The 20,579-nt window shown below is 39.6% G+C and overlaps 1 protein-coding gene and 1 pseudogene across 3 annotated transcripts in view; one reads left to right on the top strand and one right to left on the bottom strand.

Moving 5' to 3' along the window:
* Positions 1-20,579, top strand: part of LOC124545071 (CB1 cannabinoid receptor-interacting protein 1-like) — a 774,949-nt gene that overhangs the window by 732,569 nt on the left and 21,801 nt on the right. The gene's annotated exons all lie outside the window — the stretch shown is intronic.
* Positions 2,290-2,408, bottom strand: LOC124546212 (annotated as a pseudogene).

The following is a 20,579-nucleotide window of genomic DNA, read 5'->3' as shown; positions in this document are numbered from 1 at the left end:
AAGATCAAGCCTGGAGCCCAGCCTTGTTGCTCTCAGATTGCTGTATGTCTGGGCCACCCATGGAAGCTATTACTGGAGAAGGATTACAATCAATAGTCTTAAGTCATGTTCTCATAGTTAATTTGAACATACAGTTGAAAATCTATTGACCAGTAGCAAAAGTGTGTCAATAAGATCAGTTTTATGTAGAAATAACAAAACAGAATATTTGAATTAATTTTGCATCATAGCTCTTTCTTGGTAATAATACAACCCCTTTCCTTCGCTTGCATTTATCGCCAATCTCTTGCCCAGTGCAAAGTCTCAAGCAACTGGAAAAAAGTGAATCTGGGATTTCAGCAGCTTTCTGAGTGCAAACCTACACCTGTTTCCTGCCTAGATTCTTGCCATTATTTCCTGGTCTGTCTCATTCCTTTCAATATAATAAATTTTCTTGAAATGGAAGACTTTCCGTCCACAAATCAATATGAATTTACAAAAGCATTGCTCACACAAAACACAACTTGCCCTTTTCTCACTAAATATCCTGTGAACCAAGGACAAAGACCAAAAGGCAGATTCCATATTCCTAGACTTCTCAAAAGCATTTGAAATGGTGCCCAACTGCTCACAGTTAATGAATAAATGAGGGTAAGGAGTAAGTTCCCAGATACGTGAGTGGCTCAAACACTCCTTATGTAATAGAACCCAGTATGTTGTCCTTGTCTGCGAGTCTTCAACATAGACAAGGATCTCATCAGGAGTGCCCCAGGGAAGTGTGAGAGGACCACGCCTATTGTCTATATACATAAATGATGTGATAGAAGGTTGAGTAGCTATTTGAGATTGTTTGCCAATGACAGTGTGGTGTTTATTGCAAGGTATTGTCATAGAGTGACTGCAAGAGGATACAAGATGTGTTCACAAAATTCCTAGTTGGTTTGATAAATGGCAGCTTGCTCTAAATGTAGAAAAATAAAAGTTAATACAGAAGAGTAGGTGAAACAATCCCATAAGGTTTGAATACAGCTTTAGTAGGGTTGCCTGACAAAATTATGCTGATTAAATATCTGGGTGTAATGTTTCAATGTGATATGAAATGGAATGAGCATGTGAGGATGGTAGTAGGAAAGGCGAATGGTCAACTTCAGTTTATTGGGAGAATTTTAGAAAAGTGTGCTTCATCTGTAAAGGAGATCATGTATGCAACATTATTGCAACCCATCCTTGAGTACTGCTTGAGTGTTTGGGATCCCTGCCAAGTCAGATTAAAGGAAGACATTGAAGTAGTTCAGAGGAGGCTACTACATTTGTTACCGGTAGATTCTCAACAGGAGAGTATTACAGAGATTCTTCATAAACTCAAATTCAAATCCTTGGAGGGAAACACTATTGAGAAAATTTAGAGAACCATAATTTAAAGATGATTGCAAAATGATTCTACTGCCACCAATGTACATTTTGCTAAAGCCTGTGAAGATAAGAGAAATTAGGGCTCATATGGATGGAAATAGACAATCATTTTTTCCCTCCCTCTGTTTGTGAGTGGAACATGAAAGGAAATGACTAACAGTGGTACAATGCACCTTCCACAACACGCCATATGGTAGCTTGCAGAGTATATAAGTGCATGTAGATGTAGATGTAGAAACTGTGTGGTAGCATTTAGTAGGAGATTCAATGAATCTAAACAATGAAATTTTAAATAATACCAAGGAAAAGGAGTAAATAAGATTTTTTTTAAGTAGGGGGTTGCCTGTTATGTGTAGTGATAGAGCAGAATGCGATGGAAATGAGTGATGAAATTAAGTTTTTATTTAATGTAGCAGTTGGGAATATCTGGTAACTCGTATTAAATCAGTTTCTTTTGGTGAACATCTTATATGAATTAACAACATTAATGACAGTTTCAAAGATCAAATATCTGATCTCCAGCTTTGTTTATTATCGGATAGTAAGTTACATCCTGGCAATTTAAATTTTACAAGTGGATTCTTGCAAAGAGGGAAACAGCAGCCAGCCACTTCTTTGCAAGAATCAAACTGTATTTTGTACATAGCCACAGTTTCAAAATGTTAGTTTTTGATGGAATACACTAACTAACTTCATCTGAACAGGCCTCAGGAGGGGCTGCATTACTGACTGACCACATGTCATCCTCAGCTGATGGGTGTCACTGAATATGGATATAGAATGGCATGTGGTTAGCAGACGGGTCTCCCAGCTGTTGTCAGTTTTTGTGACCAGAGCTACTACTTCTCAATAAAGTAGCTCCTCAGCTGACCTCAAAAGGGTGGATGACACTCCACTTGGCAACAGCGCTTGGCAGACCTCGACGGTGACCCATCCGTGTCCAAGCCAAGCCCAACAGTGCTTAACTTTGGTGATCTGATGGGAACCAGTGTTAACACTGTAGAAAGGCCATTGTCTTTTGATGAACTAGCAATAATATAAATTTTGTTATAATCTGATGGACTCAGTGAAATAAGACAAACCTAATGCAACATTAAATTAATTCAGTGACCAGTCATAAATACACCACCATAAACATTAAATGAGATCTATTTTGAAGCATTAAAGAAAGTGCATGGGGCCAGTATCATTAATATTCCTACTTCAGGAAGGAATTCAGTCCTGCACAAACATAACACATGAGCTTAATTGTTAATACATGCTTATATAATGCCAGCAGAATCTAGAATCGATAGTAAGGAAATATACAGGATGTCTCTCCTTTGGATCACTACACACATATCCTCTGGTGTTCCAGCAGATATTTGCAGTTTAGTTTTTGCAGTTTGTACCTGGTGTCAGCCCAAACAAATACTGCACATCATATCTTTCACGCGACACTCAGTGTTGATGGAAACCATCTGCTTGTTTCCCGTTATGAGCAAAATGATTTTGATAGCAGAATTTTACATACCAATTTGACTGAGCGGTCTCAAATTAATCAAGTGCTTTTTTTCCCATTGATCTGTATTAACAGGGACAGTATAACATGAAAAATAACCAGTACTCCAGCAATGACAGTACCACTCATGCCCATGCCCAACTACTATTGCCAAACACAGCATTGTTCAGTTGCTGCTAGAGTACCAATTATTCTTCACATTTTACTGTTTCTGGTAATATATATTGATAAAACAAATACCCTAGACTAATTTGGGACTGCTCAATTAAATGGGCACATATAATTCCACTTTAAAAATTATTTTGTCCATAATGGGAAACAAACTGATGTATCCTGTCAGCACTGGGTGTCGTATGCAAGACTTGATGAGCAGCACCTGTTTGGCTGACACATTGCAAATATCTGCCGAAACACCAGATGAAATCCATCTGTTGCCTCTTACATAGAGAACTCTGTGTACACAAAATGAGCTAAAGTAATTTCTTGGGGAGGCAGGAGCCTTAAATACCATGGCTGGAAATATGTTATGCAACAGTAAATAGTATATTTTAAGACCCGACCATTAAAACACCCCCCCAATGGCAAACTCAATCAGACGAGCCTACTGCAGCACACGAAAATATTGAAAACTATGATGTAGACAAACTCATAAAACACAGCATAACTCATAAAATGAAGAGTGAAGCAATGAATGAAAATTTGCAACCAGGCTGGGATTTGAAACTGAGTCTTCTGCTCACTAGGCAGCTACTCTAACCACTACATTGCCTTAGCACCCACCTTAGCATGCCTACCTCCTGAATCCAAATTCACATTTTCTCCTCAGCCCACATGCTATTCCCCTGAAACTGAAACAGCATTGCAGAGAGTCTCCAAATGTAATGGAATAGCACCTCAGTATTGAATAAAATGGGTGATCCTGCCTGAAATCCAGATGTAGGTACTATAATCAAACGAAACTATATGGCTCCAGAGACATTTTCATGTCTCACACGTCTACAATATCAGTCTGCATATACAGGGTGGTCCATCGATTGTGACTGGGCCAAACATCTCACGAAACAAGCGTCAAATGAAAAAACTACAAAGAACGAAATTTGTCTAACTTGAAGGGGGAAACCAGATGGCGCTATGGTTTGCCCACTACATGGCACTGCCATAGGTCAAATGGATATCAACTACGTTTTTTTAAATAGGAACCCTCATTTTTTATTACATATTCGTGTAGTACATAAAGAAATACGAATGTTTTAGTTGGACCACTTTTTTCGCTTTATGATAGATGCCACTGTAATAGTCACAAATATATCGCTCACAATTTCAGGTAAACAGTTGGTAACAGGTAGGTTTTTAAATTAAAATACAGAACGTAGGTACATTTGAACATTTTATTTCGGTTGTTCCAATGTGATACATGTACCTTTGTGAACTTATCATTTCCGAGAATGCATGCTGTTACAGTGTGATTACCTGTAAATACCACATTAATGCAATAAATGCTCAAAATGATGTCTGTCAATCTCAATGCATTTGGCAATACGTGTAACGACATTCCTTTCAACAGCGCGTAGTTCGCCTTTCGTAATGTTCGCACATGCATTGACAATGCGCTGACGCATGTTGTCAGGCATTGTCGGTGGGTCACGGTAGCAAATATCCTTCAATTTTTCCCACAGAAAGAAGTCCGGGGAATTCAGATCCAGTGAACATGCGGGCCATGGTATGGTGCTTTGACGACCAATCCACCTTCATGAAATATGCTATTCAATATTGCATCAACCGCATGCAAGCTACGTGCCGGACATCCATCATGTTGGAAGTACATCGCCATTCTGTCATGCAGTGAAACATCTTGTAGTAACGTCAGTAGAACATTACGTAGGAAATCAGCATACATTGCACCATTTAGATTGCCATCGATAAAATGGGGGCCAAGTATCCTTCCTCCCATAATGCTGCAACATACATTAACCCACCAAGGTCACTGATGTTCCACTTGTTGCAGCCATCGTAGATTTTCTGTTGCCCAATAGTGCATATTTTGTTGGTTTACATTACCACTGTTGGTGAATGACTCTTCGTTGCTAAATAGAACGCATGCAAAAAATCTGTCATCATCCCGTAATTTCTCTTGTGCTCAGTGGCAGAACTGTACACGACATTCAAAGTCATCACCATGCAATTCCTTGTGGATAGAAATAGGGGTCAGGTGCAATCAATGTTGATGTAGCATTCTCAACACCAACATTTTTGAGATTTCTGATTCTTGCGCAATTTGTCTGCTACTGATGTGCAGATCAGCCATGACAGCAGCTAAAACACCTACTTGGGCACCATTATTTGTTGCAGGTCATGGTTGATGTTTCACAATTGGCTGAACACTTCCTGTTTCCTTAAATAATGTAACTATCCGGCGAACGGTCCAGACACTTGGATGATGTCATCCAGGATACCGAGCAGCATACATAACACACGGCTGTTGGGCATTTTGATCATAACAGCCATACTTCAACAGGATATCGACCTTTTCTGCAATTGGTAAACGGTCCATTTTAACACGGGTAATGTATCACGAAGGAAATACCGTCCGCCCTGGTGGAATGTTACGTCATACCATGTACTTATACATTTGTGACTATTACAGTGCGATCTATCACAAAGAGAAAAAAGTGGTCCAACTAAAACATTCATATTTCTTTATGTACTACATGAATGTGTAATAAAAAAGGGGGTTCCTATTTTTAAAAAAAATGCTGTTGGTATCCGTTTGACCTATGGCAGCACCATCTAGCTGGCCAACCATAGCGCCATCTGGTTTCCATCTTCAAGCTAAAGGAGTTCTGTTTTTTGTAGTTTTTTCATTTGATGCTTATTTTGTGAGATATTTGGCCCCGTCACTATCAATGGACCACCCTATATACATCATAGACGTCTGAGACTTAAAAAGTTCTCTGGAACCATACAGTTTCATTTGATGAAGGCACCTGTGCCTGGGTTTTGGGCAGGATCTCCTGTTTCATGCTGAAGAATTACTCCAATACAGTTGGAGAGCCTCTGCAATGCTGTTCAAGTTTAGGGGGAATGTGATGCGGTAGTCAGTACAGTTCAGCAAAGCCACTGTATCAGAGTGACGTAGTGGTTAACACATCTACCTAGTATGCAGGAAACCCAGGTTTGAATCCTGGCCTTGGTACAAATTTTCAGTCATTGCTGCAATCAGCATACATACATCATAGATGTTTGAGATTTGAAAACGTCTCTGAAACAGTTTAGTTTCATTTAAATAGAGTGTTGCTGTGTCTGTCTTCAGGATGTATTGCACGCAAAAGTTAATCTCTCAGTTATCAAGGTGGCTTCACAGCTACCAATTAACAGAACTGAATCAAAGTTTCCATATTTATTAAAAGTAATGAAATTCTTATGAATATTATCAACATAAAACACTTAAGTGCACTAATGATCCTTTACATACAAAGTGCTAAACAAAGTATTTTACTCATGCCAGAATCTAAGTTGTTTCAAGAGATGCTGGCTTGCATGGCATCATCCAGGAAGGAGGTGTTTGTAGATACTTCACTATTAACACAAAGACAAGTCACTTTTGTCTTGCAGCCTTGCAGCCCCCTCAATACCCAATTAGCGGAAGTATACCATCACACACTATTTCACTGCATGTGACTGGTGTTGTAGAGCAATGCAGCCACATTGGCTCCTTCTGTGAGCCTGAACGGAACTACATTGTGGCTGTACTGTTTATTTCTGATGAGCAGGCAACCCTGCAGACATGACTATACTGCAAGAGGTCACAGTTACCCTCGTCCTCCTAGGGGAGAAGTGGTGGAGTCATCTCAGTGTGCTAGAGATAACCCCTGGAAGTTATGTCAAGGAGGATGAGTCACATTGGCATCAACAACATTGACCTCCATTGAGATGGTTTTGAAATCCTCAGCAAAGCACCTGTCGCTGGTGAAGCGGTCCTGAGATATGGAAGACTGGCTGTGGGCCAATTGGAGGTATTGTGAAAAAAAAAGAACATGGCAGCATTTACATTGTTTGAGACAAGATCTCAAAGCTGATTTTAGTGCTTCTTGGCTTGGGCCACATGTACTGTTTGAGTGCCAGATGTGTTGTTTGAATTTCAAACATGGAACAACACAACAGCTTGGTAATGTGTGTTGGTATGCACAGTCACCCTGATGAGGTATGAAGGCAAATACCAGGTCATGCAGCTTGAATTTGTGCATGCGGAAGACACTTGGTTAGTTGCTATGGGGTCAAACAGTTTGACAAAAGACAGGAGAGACCTTTGTGGCTGGCCATGTAGCTTCTCCACTGGACATTGATCATTTTGAGGTGTGTCACAATATGTAGATAAAAAAACAGTTAAAGTATCATCTCTGTTGTACTCATTAAACGACTTGACCATTTATGTCACAAAAGTCCTCATGAATCTCACTCCCAGACCGTTGTATGCTGGGTGAAATGGTGCTGACAAAATGTGTGTAATACAATTTCCTTCACAGTATGTCTCAAATTCCAGACAAGTGAATTGGGTACTGTTTTCAGTAACCAGTGTGGAAGGTAAGCCTTCTATAGCAAACTCTTCATAGTGCCTAAAACATCTTTGAAGACAAACTGACTACATCTTGGAGATGTACTGAAATCTGCTAAAAGCATCCACTACAAGGAGCCCCCAAAAAATAGTCCAGCAAAACCAAAGTGAAGCACTGTCCAAGGGTGAATGGGCTGTGGGCATGGGAAATACTTCTCAGATAGAACTGCTTGATGGTGTAGACAGTTTGTGCAGATGGTGAGAATGAGTTCAATATTATTGTCAATTCCCTTCCAAGAAATGTCTTCACTGGCTGTCCATTTTATGAAGACAACACCCCAATGACCTCAGTGTACTCAATTCAACCCTTTTTATTGTAGAGTCCTAGGAAAGGTGACTAGTTTTTCCATTCTCACCATGTAAGAGGAGAACCCCCATACAAACATTGATCCCATGCTTTCTATCCAATATGCCATCTTCTCAAGGTTACAGAGTAGCATATTATTGACTGGTCACTGTATTTTGATGTAATGTTTGACATCCTACAGAATAAGGCCCCTGGGCATAAGAGTGGCTAGGGAAGTGGCACTAATAATGTGATGTTCCACTACTACTTCTGTATCAATGTCCATGTGCAAGCAGATTTAGGGTGCTACATCAAACAGTCTGTCCTATGCAGCTGGCTGGTGTACATTGGGTTCTTTTATGCTAAATGGTGTTACGCTATCTTATCTCATATTAAATTTGAAGAGGAACACAGCCCAACGTTTAAGATGCCACACAGTTCCTTGCGTAATGCTACTACCAGCATTAAAGATGGAGGCCAAAGGCGTGTGGTCCATAAACATAAGAAATCTTCACCCATATATATAATCAAGTAACTTTTTGAAAGTGGAAACAATGGTCAATGCCTCTTTTTTTATTTGGCTATAGTTTTTCTTTGCAGTGCGTGAAGTGTTTTAGAAGCAAAAACTGTCAGTTGTTCTGCCGCACTGACTTTGTGTGAAGGATCAGCAGCCATGGTGACTAACTTCTCTGGATTGTAATGAATTAAACAGTGGGTTTGGTGAGTGCCAGCTTAAGCCTGTGAAATGTGTATTGGCATTCGGTAGACCAGTTTCCAAACTGCTGCCAGAGTGGTTTTAAACAGCTGAAGCATGTGAAATCAATTTCCTATAATATTTGAGCTGACCCATAACAGACTCCAGCTGCTTCATATCAGTGGGAAGCAGTAACCTTTGAACAGCCTCAGTATGTTTAAGTATGTGTGTTATGTACTCAGTGATGAATGTGTGTCCCAGGTACTCTATTCACCTAATGAAGAAAACACACTTTTCTCTGGTGCACTTTAAATTAGTGTGTACTATAGGTTGAAAGATTATGCAAAAAAACTTGCTCCCTTTCCAGCTTCCCTTTCGAGCAATGAAAGGTACCTAACTACTGGAAAAAATGAAAGTCATTCCCAATTTTTAAGCAAGGTTGTAAGACAGATTCACACAATCATAGACCTAAATCGTTAATGTCGATCTGTTTCAGAGTTACAGAACATGTTTTATGCTCAAGAATTATGACGTTTTTGGAAAATGAACAGCTCCTCTATAAAAATCAACATGGATTCCACAAAGAGAGATCCTGTGAACCTCAGCTCACTCTGTTCCTCCATGAGATCCACAGTGCAGTGGATAATGGCCCTCAGGCTGATGGAGCGTTCCTTGACTTTGGTAAGGCATTTGACACCATCCCACATTGCTGTTTAAAGAAAAAATATGAGCTTACAGAGTATCAGAGCAGACCTGCGATTGGATTCAAGACTTTCTTGCAGATAGAACTCAACACATCGCTCTTAACAACGGTATGGGATCCTTACCAGGTAGGTTTGACAGAGGACATCGAAAAAGTGCAAAGAAGGGCAGCTCGTTTCGTGTTATCGTACAGTTGGGGTGAGAGTGTCAGTGATATGATACGCGAGTTGGGGTGGCAGTCACTGAAACAAAGGCAGTTTTCTTTGCGGTGAGATCTATTTATGAAATTTCTCTTCTAAATGCGAAAATATTTTGTTGACACCCAACTATGAAAGGAGAAATGATCATTATAATAAAATAAGAGAAATCAGAGATTGAACAGGAAGATTTAGGTGTTCCTTTCACCCACGCGCCATTCGAGAGTGTAGTATGAAAATGGTTCGATGAACCCTCTGCCAGGCACTTAAGTGTGAATTGCAGAGTAACCATGTAGATGTAGAACTAAATCGACAGAGGTAAAGATAATATCCGCAGTACCACAAGGAAGTGTGATAGGACCATTGCTGTACACAATATATATATAAATGATCTAGTAGAAAGCGTCAGATGCTCTTTAAGGCTATTCACAGATGATACAGGTGTTTATACCAAAGTAGCAACACCAGTAGATAGTAAGAATTTGCAAAACACCCCGCAGAGAATTGATGAATGTTGCAGACTCTGGCAGTTGACCCTGAATGTAAATAAATGTAACATACTGCACATACATAGGAAAAGAAATCCTCTACTGTACAGATAAACTATTGATGACAAACTGCTATAGACAGCGTCTGCCATAAAATATCTAGGCGTAACTATCCAGAGCAACCTTAAGTGGAATGACCATATAAAACAGATAATGGGAGAAGCAGACACAAGACTCAGATTCATTGGAAGACTCTTAAGGAAATGTAACTCATCCATGAAGGAAGTGGCTTATAAGGCACTTGTTCACCCAATTCTTGAGTATTGTTCATCTATCTGGGACCCCTATCAGGTAGGACTGATACAGGACATGGAGAAGATCCAATGAAAAGTGGAGCATTTCCTCACAGGATCATTTAGCTGATGAGAGAACGTCACAGAGATGCTAAACAAACTCCACTGGCAGACGTTACAAGAGAGGAGTTGTGCATCATGGAGGGATTTACTATTGAAATTTTGGGACAGTACTTTTCAGGAGGAGTCAGAAAACATATTACTTACCTCCATATACATCTCACATATTGACCATGAGGAGAAAATTCGAGAAATTATAGTCAATACAGAGGCTTACCAACAATCATTCTTCCCACGCACTATTCACGAGTGGAACAGGTTAGAGGGATCAGAAAGTGGTACTGAAAGTACCCTCTGCCACACACCATTAGATGGCTTTCAGAGTATGATCTAGATGTAGAAACAATGATTTCAAATTTCAAGATATCATTGGAAAGTGGCCAGAGTGCTAAAGATGCCAAATGACAACATCCTACATTGAAAAACATTTTTTTGTTCATTCATGGATAATTGAAGATAAGCTTTGGTTAGATCAGTTTTGGCAAAAATTGTATCTCCACCCAACCTAGCCCTAATATTTTCCACTTGGTGGTCATTCATTACATATTCTTCCTATAATCGTTGCAGTTCCAAATTAAGTTTATCTTCCAAAGCAAAAGGCACGTTACACACTTTGCAAAGCTTGGTTACCAGTTTAAGCTTTGGTGGGACATGTGCTTCATAATCCTTGACTCTATAAATTTGCTTAATAAATCCATAATGTGAGTGTGAGTACCATAGCCTATACCTAATAGGCACAGTCGTATAACACAAGGCTCGATTTAGAGAACAGATCCACACTTAGAAAATTATTAGCTTCATGTAACTTGACCACAGTGAATCTTGCTGAGACTGTAATAGCTTAATATTTCACGTTAGCACAGAACTGACTGCATACTACTACACTGTTGTTACTCTAAATCATCTGGAAATTTAAAAGTGTGGAAGATGAGCCCAAATCACTTTGGATTGGAATGGGAGTTCTATTGATTGCCACTTACAGAATTAAAGATTTAATGGCACATGACAAGACTGCAGTGCAGTTTTGTGAAATGGGCAAGCCAAGTCCTGTGCACTGTCTAGACCTGCACAATTAAGGGTACATTTACACACAGCCTCACAGCTGGCAGCTCACTGCTTGCTGGTGGCACTTCACTTCACATGTCACGTCTCAGCAAGAGCCTTGTTGCACTTACAGTGTAGCCTAGCTGCTGGCACATCAAAGCTTGCACAGGCCTATTACTTCTTGCTGGGAACCTTTACCTTGCAGCAGTTCACAGCAGTAGTTGAGTGGATTATTTGCAGTGTATAAAGCAAAAATTATGTTCTACATGTTGTCTGATAACAAAAGTAATGGTTATTGACAAGGAGAAAGAAGAGGAGGTACATATGCACACTTTGAATGTAAAGTGTCCACACTGCAGATATTTTCACCAGTTCAAACAAAAGCTCAAACACCATAAGAGCACTTTCTCAGACGATTACGAATGTCATAAAAACTTCTCCAGGTTATTTCAGATATTACCAAACCAGAGTAGTATAAGATATGAAGAACTGACACAAAACTGTTAATGTAATTTCAGTTGGAGAGCAATTCGTAGACCTGCTCACTTTGAGGTAATATTTCTTCAGTTGTTATCCATGTCTACATAAATTGGATTTGCCACTTGTAGAATTTAATGCTGATATTCTAACCAAAAAAATAAAATAAAATAAAATGATAAATTAGTCTAAACAGGATGCAGTTATGATGATCTAAATGCCCCTGATACCAGGTAGCTTTGTGTGCAAAAATGGCTTAAATAAGTACCTGTTAAAAATCATCACTTGTAGCTCTCACATTGTTACTGACTGAGTATGGTGGTGTCATTGGTAGGATACAGTCTCAAAGAAGATTGTTTACAAAACACTCACAACCTGTCCTAGAATATAACTCAAGTTTGTGGGCTCCTTACCAAATAAGACTATCAGCAGACACTGAAAGTATACAAAGGACAGCACTAGTGGTCACATGTTGGTTTGATTATGAGAGAGCATCATGGGAATGATGAAAAGCTTGAGCTGAAAGATGCTTGAAGTTAAATGCAAACTATTTATAGAAAGTTTATGTACAATATTTCAAGTACCACTGTTAAGTAAGGAATCTAGGAAGATACTACACCTCCCTGTGTATAAATCTTGCGATTGTCAAAAGGATAAAATCACTCTAATTAAAACGTGCACAGTTGTATTTAAGAAGACACTTTTCCCTTGCTCTGTGCCTTAATGTGGGTCTGGTCACATTAATGTGGCCACTGCCTATGTTTGACATCAATCTGCAATACAGATGGCAGGTGGCAGCACTAGCAGTGGAGGGTATATACAGTGTGCTGGAGCAGCATGGAAAACACTAGAGGCATTGTCATAATGTGGAAATGGAGCAATTTATCTGACATCCAAAGGGGCATCATTATTGGCTTTCAGGTCACGGGTGGGAGCATTTCCAAAACAGCTAAGTTTGTAAACTGCTTGTGTGCTGACATGTTTAAAGTGTACTGTACATGGTATAATGGTGCTATCAAAACCTGGCACCGAGGCAACTATGTTGCACCAGGGGCCATAGATAACAGGGCTGAACGATGACTGTGGAGATCTGCATGGATGAATAGATGTACAACTGTTGAGCAACCGACTGTCCAGAAGAAATGAGGGGCTACCAACAGTGCCTCCTCAACAGCTGTTCAGCGAACAGTGCAGCTTATGGGTGTCCACACCAGGTGCCTGGTTTGTGCACCGATGCTGACTACTGTTCATTGGTGATGAAGACAAGAATTTACATAACAACAGCACAACTGGTTGTCCACTAAGTGGTGATGGATAAACTTTTCACACGAATTACGTTTTATGTTCCATCGGACAGACGGTGTGTACAGCTCTGCAACAATTGTCAGAAGGGTCCATGTTGGAGGAGTGTGTGTTTTGTTCTGGGGAATGTTTTTGTGGCATTCCTTGGGTATCTCATCATTCTGGAAGGCATAATACATCAACAAAAATATGCATCTTACCTAGGGAACTATGTCCAGCCTTACAGGCAGATTATTTTTCCGTCGTCTGCCGGCAGGACAATACAGTGTGAAACACAGCTCACTTTGTACATGTGTGGTGCAAAGAGCACCAGGATAAGCTTACTGTACTCCCCTGGCCACCAAATTCCCTGAGTTAAAAGGTTGTTATGCAGGCTTTTGACAGATGGGCACATTAATGTGTCTGGACTGCGTATATGGTACAATGGAAAGTACCTTCTGCCATGCACTTCACAGTAATTTGCAGGGCATGGATATAGGTGAAAATGTAGAAGAGCAGACATATGCTGTGCAAGAAACTGAGCAACAAGGAAGATTCAACATGGCATGGCTTGAAGTAGCCATCACAGCTCAAGTTTCAGAACATGTAGCAAAGGTCTACATGTAGAATTACACACTTTGCCCTTTGTCCTTATGAGCCTTCTTATAAAAGGTATTACACTTGACCTTGTAGTAATAGTAATTCTGATGCTTGTGACTAATGAAATACTTGGGAATTGTGCATATCTTAGTGTCAACTTGCTTTCCTGGTATGCCCTGTGAATGAATGACAGTCCGACCTACCTTATTTACTGGGGTAGCATGAGCAATCTCATACTGGATGTTATTCATTAGTCTGACAGATGGCTGAGGTATACTGTAATGCTGTGGACATGATCGGTTGCTCAAACGCATATATGAGGTAAACATTTGTCTAACCAGGAGTTGTTCAACTTCAACAAACAACCTTTCAAACATCATTACAGGAATGCACTAAAATCATGTCCCATATTGGCCAATTAGCATGTGTTTCCTTACATTTATAATTGAGATACTGAAATTTGCAGTCGTGTTGATTCTGCAACTGAACACTACAATGCAGTGGCTTTTCTGGCTTTCCATAACAGAACTGAAAAATTTATGGCTTGCAATAGCCATATGAATCTGCTAGTTATAATAATCTGGTTACTTCTCTTTTAGCTGAATGTGTGTCAGTTAGTTACGTTCATGTTCCATGGTTCATTTTGCATGATACATTGTAATGATGTGCAGTGAGTCATTTTACATTCACATCACAAATTAATTTGTAATTATGGCTACAAACTGACATATCTAAGTTCTTCTTTTAAAAAAAAATACAGATTTGAGTTAGTAATTCCTATCCATCACCTTTCACACCTTACAATAATAGAAATTCTTCTATGGAGTAGAAGGAATTGTTACGAAGAATTATTTTAGTTTGTTTTCAAATTTTGCTTTGCTGTCCGTCAGACATTTTATATCACCAGGTATGTGATCAAAAATTTTAGTTGTAGCATTGTGCACCTCTTTTTGTGCTGAAGACAACTTTAATGTGGATTAATAATGTTATTTTTCTTCCTGGGGATTAATAATGTTATTTTTCTTTCTGGAATTTTGATTATGTATATCAGTGTTCCTTTAGATCTATAGTGGATTATTTACAACAAACTTCATGAGGGAATATAAGTACTGTGAAGCAACAGTCAGAATGCCCAAATTCTTAAACAGAGGTCTATAAGATGATTGTGGGTGAGGACTACATGTTATTCTTACTGCACATTTTTGAGTAATGAAGACTTAAGGATGAGTTAAAACAGAACATTATTCCATATCACATTATTGAATGAAAATATGCAAAATATCTCTCCCAAAGATTTGCAATGATTCTAAATGTAAAAGTGGCTGAACTAAATTGTTCCAAAATGTGTTTTTTCTGGTTCAAATTCTCATTGATATTGACACGTAAGAATTTTCAAGTTTCCACCCTATTAATTACTTTCTTGCCTTGTGTCACACTTATCTTTAGTGTAGTACCCCTAGATGTACAGAAATAAATATGTTGTGTGTGTGTGTGTGTGTGTGTGTGTGTGTGTGTGTGTGTTTTTGAAACCATCCATAGAAATTAGTCAATGATACATTTAATAATATGTTGACCATTTCTTCTGTTTCTATATGTATTTTACAATTCTTGTGTCCTCTGCAAAAAGAATTAATTCTCCTTTTTATGTATTAGACAGTGGATCATTTACATGTGTGAGAAACAATAGTGGATCTAAGCTAGAACTTTGGGAAAACCCGTATGTGATTTCTACAAAGTCAGATTCACACCCCTAGGCCATATTGGTTCAATTATGAAGTACAACTTTCTGCATCCTATTGGTTTGATATGACATTACTTATTGGTTGGCTACAGCTTCAGTCCCATAAAACTGCAATTTATCTAGGAGAATACTGTGATTCACAAGGTCAAATGCATGAGATGGGTTGCAAAAAATACCAGCTGGTGCTATTATATTATTTAATGCTTGCAAAACTTTGTGAGTGAACATGTAGTTGGCATTCTCAGTAGAGCATCTCTTTTGAAACCCAAACTGTGATTTGCTGAGAATATTATTATTGCTAAGATGAGATAACATTCTAGAATACGGGAGGTCTGTTCAAAAAATTCACGAACTTTTTCTACAAAACTTTTCTGTGCTTGCCTTTCACTTATAGTGCATAGTCTCCTTCAAAATACTCTCCTTAACAATTGATACACCACTTCCAATGCTGTTTCCACTTCTGGAAGCAGCCTTGGTACGGATCTTGCTGGATCGCATGATGCATCGTCTGCAGATTTTCTTTTATCACGTCTGTCATTGCAAATTTTCGTCCTTTCAATGGGATTTACAACTTTGGAAGTAAAAAATGTCCCAGGGGCCATCTCATTCATTTGTACAATCGAAAAGCTCTTCACAGATTGTGAGGCAAAAGTCTTTCTGGTCTTGACTCATGAGTCATCGGACGAACTGGGCATCAGCACAATGCATTCCAAGATGCTGAGTCAGGATTTCATGACATGATCCAACTAAAATGTTACATTCATCTGCAGTCTCTCAGACAGTCAGTCTTTGATTGGTATGCACAGTTTCATTGAAGTTCCTGACATGCACATCGTCGGTAGATGCCGAAGGGTGTCCTGAACAAGGGTTATCTTTAACTGAAGTCCAGCCTTTTTAAACTATGTGACGCCGTTTGTAACACCAAATAAAGCTTAAGCACTCATCACTGTAGGCTTCCTGCATCATTTGGTACATCTCTGTAAAGGTTTTCTTGAGTTTTACAAAAAATTTAATGCAGACGCATTGCTCCTCTAACTCTACCATCTTGAAATTCGCAGACTGTGCGACACAATGTGCTACTCAATACAGGACTGAACAACAAACACACATATAACAATTAAACTTCTGGCTGTTACACATTAAACACAGGTGTGTGCAGGGATGCCAACCACATTTCACTCCAACACACCATTGATGCAAAATTATGAATGTTCCAGAATTTTTTGAACAGACCTCGTACACCACTGTCTCAAAAATTTTATAAAATGATGTCTGCAGTGAAACAGCTCAGTAGTTATTAAAATCTCTCCTATCACCTTTCTTAAATAGGGGTCTGCCAATGGCAATTTTTCAGTCTCTCTGGAAAAATGGCTTGAGTTACTGAAGTGTTACATATTTCAGATTAGTCTGGGTTTATTATGTGAACAAAACTTAAGTACTCTATTGTAAACACCTTCAATATCAGATGAGATTTTATTTTTGACAGAATGTATAATTTTCTTAATATCAGAGGGAGAAGTTGGTAATGTATTCATATAATCACATTTTAGGAGAGTTACTTTTTGAACATACTGCTGTGATTTTTCCCTTGAACTATTTGTCTCTATACGAGGTGTGGCTAGAAAAAAACCGGACTAGTACTGGTGAAACAATAAAACGAATGCAATAAGGCTGAAAGTCGTGTGGCCTGTCACGTGACTCTCGCTCCGCCTACTGCTCGAGTTTCATCTGCCTCCTGCACTCAGTCTGCCCGTGGCGTCTGTTTTAAGTAGTTGACGTTTTGTCTGTGCGTCGGAAAATGTTGAGTGTACAGAAAGAACAGCGTGTTAACATCAAATTTTGTTTCAAACTAGGAAAATCTGCAAGTGAAACGTTTGTAATGTTACAACAAGTGTACGGCAATGATTGTTTATCGCGAACACAAGTGTTTGAGTGGTTTAAACGATTTAAAGATGGCCGCGAAGACACCAGTGATGACACTCGCACTGGCAGACCATTGTCAGCAAAAACTGATGCAAACATTGAAAAAATTGGTAAACTTGTTCGACAAGATCGCCGTTTAACAATCAGAGCAGTGTCTGAGTTAACAGGAGTTGACAAGGAAAGCGTTAGGCAGATTCTTCATGAAAGTTTCAACATGAACAAAGTGTGTTCAAAAATTGTTCCAAAGTGTCTCACAATTGAACAGAAGGAACGCTGAAGAATGATTTGTTCTGACATCCTGGAAAACATTGAAAGTGATCCCACCTTCTTACAAAATGTTATTACTTGCGATGAATCGTGGTTTTTTACTTACGATCCCGAAACTAAACGCCAATCGATGTGTTGGAAAACTCCTGGTTCTCCACGACAAAAAAAAGCACGAATGTCAAAATCGAAATTCAAGGCAATGATGATTGTTTTTTTGGACATCAAAGGGATTGTGCACATTGATTGGGTACCAGAGGGACAAACAGTGAATCAGCATTACTACATTAGCGTCCTGGCTACCCTACGTGAGAGAGTACGGAGAAAACGGAACGATTTGTGGAGAAAAAAGTCATGGATCCTTCACCAAGACAATGCCCCAGCTCACAGTACGTTGTCAGTGAAGACGTTTTTTGCAAAACACAACATTCCCATCTTATATCATCCACCCTACTCACCTGATTTGGCCCCCTGTGACTTTTTCTTTTCCCTAAAGTCAAGTCAGCTTTGAAAGGAACTAGATTTGAGACTGTTGAAGCAGTAAAAGAAAAAGCGACGGAAGTAATGTATGGACTTACCGAAAATGATCTGCAGCATTGCTATGAACAGTGGAAAATTCGTATGGAGCGTTGTAGAGACCGAGGAGGAGAGTACATTGAAGGAGATAACATGAAATTGTAAATAATTGTAAATAAATGTTTTTTCCAGCATCAGTCCGTTTTTTTTCTAGCCGCACCTCGTACTTTCTACTATATTTAAGAAATGATTATTAAATATATTTACTATCTGTGACTCATCATTTATAGCCCCTCCATTCAGTTCAATGGAGAGGTTATCCCGCTCTGTAGGTGGTTATCCTGTCTCATGTTTAACTACACTCCATATAACCTAAGGCTGTTGTTGGAATTAACGATTTATGACATTATGTGCTTGTTCCTTGATTTTTAATAGCCCTTCTTAGTAATTCTGAGTAGTTTTTGCAGTGGGCAACTACTGCAAGATCTCTGCTTGTTCTCGCCAACAGAGACATTTCCCTTTTCCTTTCACAAGATACTTTAAACCTTCTAGTGTCCATGATTTTTTTTACAGGTCTGTTTACTGTCCTTTCTGATTACCTTATGCCAAAAACTATTTCCAAATACTGATATGAATTTATCATGGAATATATTAACTTTTATGATAGCATTTGGTTCCTTATAAATTTTATCGCAGGTCATCTCTTGTAAAGTGTTGTTAAAACATTTGTTCTGGAGTCGTTGGTAATTCTAACTGATTTACACTGAAGCGTATTGATACTGTAAGGCACAATGTTAATTATGCTAAATAATGTGCATGACGATCAGAGAGAGCATTTGTTACTGGGTGAAGAGCTAAATTCTTGCTTTGAGCTTCACCAAAGAAAAAATTACTGATTAGGTTCCTACAGTCTTCATCCATCCATGTCAGAATGTGATCAAATTGTAGGATCCAAATAACATTTCCAGATAATTTTTCCTGACAGATTCCTTTAGAAAATCTGCACTGAAGTCACCACTGCTTGTTGCTGTCTGACAGATAACATAGTAACAATATTAGAGAAGGAATGTTGCTACTCTCCATATAGCAGAGATGCTGAGTCGCGATAGGCACAACAAAAATATTCACACAATTATAGCTTTCAGCCATTAAGGCCTTTGTCAGCAACAGACACACACACAAACACACACACGCACACACACACACACACACACACACACACACACACACACACACACACACACACACACACACAGTGCTGCAGTTTAGAGTTTAGATGGAGGGAAGAGGGGAAGGTGGGGGTAAGAACTGAAAGGAGAGAAATAAAAAGAAATTAAAAAAATTGGATGTGGTGGTGAAATGACAGCTCCGTAGTGCTGGAACGGGAACAGGGAGGGGGCTAGATGGGTGAGGACAGTAACTAACAAAGGTTGAGGCCAGAAGAGTTATGGGAACATAGGATGTATTGCAGGGTAAGTTCCCACTTGCGCAATCCAGAAAAACTGGTGTTGGTGGGTAGGATCCATATGGCACAGGCTGTGAACCAGTCATTGAGATGAGGGATATCATGTTTGGCAGTGTGTTCAGCAACAGGGTGGTCCACTTGTTTTTTGACCACAGTTAGCCGGTGGCCATTCATGTGGACAGACAGCTTGTTGGTTGTCATGCCTACATAGAGTACAAAACAGTGGTTGCATCTTAGCTTGTAAATCACATGACTGGTTTCACAGGTAGCCCTGCCTTTGATGGGATAGGTGATGTTAGTGACCGGACTGGAGTAGGTGGTGGTAGGAGGATGTATGGGACAGGTCATGCATCTAGGTCTATTACAGGAGTATGAGCCATGAGGTAAGGGATTGGGAGCAGGGCTTGTGTAAGGATGGACAAGTATATTGTGTAGGTTTGGTGGACGGTGGAATACCACTGTAGGAGGGGTGGGAAGGATAGTGGGCAGGACATTTCTCACTTCAAGTCATGATGAGAGGTAATCGAAACCTTGGTGGAGAATGTAATTCAGTTGCTCCAGTTCCAGATGGTACTGAATTACGAGGGGATGCTCCTCTATGGCCAGACAGTGAAACTTTGGGAGGTGGTGGGAAACTGGAAAGATAAGGCACGGGAGATTTGTTTTTGTACAAGGTTGGGAGGATAATTATGGTCAGTGAAGGCTACAGTGAGGCCCTCGGTATATTTTGAGAGGGACTGCTTGTCTCTGCAGATGCGATGACCATGGGTGGCTAGCCTGTAGGGAAGGGTCTTCTTGGTGTGGAATGGGTGGCAGCTGTTGAAGTGGAGGTATTGCTGGTGGTTAGTAGGTTTGATATGGACAGAGGTACTGATGTAGCCATCTCTGAGGTGGAGGTCAATGTCTAGGAAGGTGGCTTGTTGGGTTGGATTGGACCAGGTGAAGCAAATGGGGGAGAAGTTGTTGAGGTCCTGGAGGAATGT

The sequence above is a fragment of the Schistocerca americana genome, chromosome 8 (assembly GCF_021461395.2).
Source record: "Schistocerca americana isolate TAMUIC-IGC-003095 chromosome 8, iqSchAmer2.1, whole genome shotgun sequence".
Classification (NCBI taxonomy): Eukaryota; Metazoa; Arthropoda; class Insecta; order Orthoptera; family Acrididae; genus Schistocerca; species Schistocerca americana.
This window is presented reverse-complemented; position numbering and strand designations above follow the sequence as displayed.